Raw genomic sequence first — 1,556 nt, 5'->3', positions numbered from 1 at the left:
TTAGTGTCAGTTTCTTATCTATAGAAATCTGGATTAAAGAAAAATTCTTTGCCTTTTTTCAGTAATTCACAGAAAATTATATTAACTAGAAATATTAATTCATTTGTGAACATTAAATATAAGATTAAGTGTTGGTAGATTTCTAAAAACTTAAAATAAGTATTCAAATTATAATTTGATGTATTTATTGTTCAAAATATTTATTTGATTAAAACCCAATGAAATATTTTTATAAATTAATGTCTCATCTTATCTGTGTTTATGAGAGTTGGTGTAGAGAAGCTTCAGGCCTTCTTTGTGGCAGGACCAGCCAATAAATCTTTACCTGAGGTTTGCATTCTTATGCCACATAGTCAGACCTGGGCTCTCTCCTGGACCACTAAGCCCTTCTAATTTATACTGTTTCTTCCTTTCCTCCCACAATCCAATATTTTGTCAGTCCAAGTTGAGAGATACAAGCTAATTTCATGTTAAATTTCAGAAAGAAATATAGATCAATTTTTACAAAGCTATTTGTGGGACAGAAAACAACAAAAATAATAAGAACTAATTTTGAGGTTCTGCAAATCCCACATGGTAAACAAAACTTCTTTATAAGGCAAGCATCTTTTCTAAGAAACTGAAAAGTTTTGTTTTTTGTTGGCCTGCAGGCTCATACATTTGTATGTTGCCTCTGCTGTCAGTCTCCAACATTTCAGGGTGAATTTTTATTAATAACCATAGGGGTCAGACATGGACCCACATGATCCTTAAAGATAAGTGTAAGGGATCCAGATTAGAAGCAGAGCAAAAAGAGAAAGAGAAGATTCATTCCTTGTTTTCCCCAAGTTTTTATTTAAATTCCAGTTAGTTAACATACTGTGTAATATTAGTTTCCGGAGAATTTAGTGATTCATTGCTTATATACAACACCTAGAGCTCATCACAACAAGTGCCATCTTTAATACCCATCACCCATTTAACAAAGCCTCCCTGCACCTCCCCTCCAGCAACCCTAAGTTTGTTCTCTGTAGTTAAGAGTCTGTTTTCTGGGTTTCCTCTCTTTTTCCCCCTGCTATGTTCATCTGTTGTGTTTCTTTAATTCCACATATGAGTTAAATCATATGGTATTTGTGTTTCTCTGAGTTTTTTTGCTTAGCCTAATAATCTTTAGTTCCTTCTATGTCATTGCAAATGGCAAGCTTTCATTCTTTTTTATGGCTGATTAATATTCCATTGTATGTGTATATATCTATATCTATACCTATATAGATATATACATACCACATCTCCTTTACCCATCCATCAGCCAATGAACATTTTGGCTCTTTACATACTTTGCCTATTGTTGATAATGCTGCTATAAACATAAGGATGCATGCCACATGGGTAGTTGTTAGCTTTCCCAATCAGCAAAACTGACCCTAGAAACTTTATATAAAAATGTAAAAGGTATTTGGAAAGATATTGTAAGAAAACAGAACAAAATCCACCAAGTAATCATTCTTGCTCCCTAAGATACCCACAAGCAGCCCTGCCCCACTCTTAATCTCCCACTGTTTTGTTTCCATATTTAG

The sequence above is a fragment of the Crocuta crocuta genome, unplaced genomic scaffold, assembly GCF_008692635.1.
Source record: "Crocuta crocuta isolate KB4526 unplaced genomic scaffold, BGI_CrCroc_1.0 scaffold312, whole genome shotgun sequence".
NCBI classification, from domain to species: Eukaryota; Metazoa; Chordata; class Mammalia; order Carnivora; family Hyaenidae; genus Crocuta; species Crocuta crocuta.
This window is presented reverse-complemented; position numbering follows the sequence as displayed.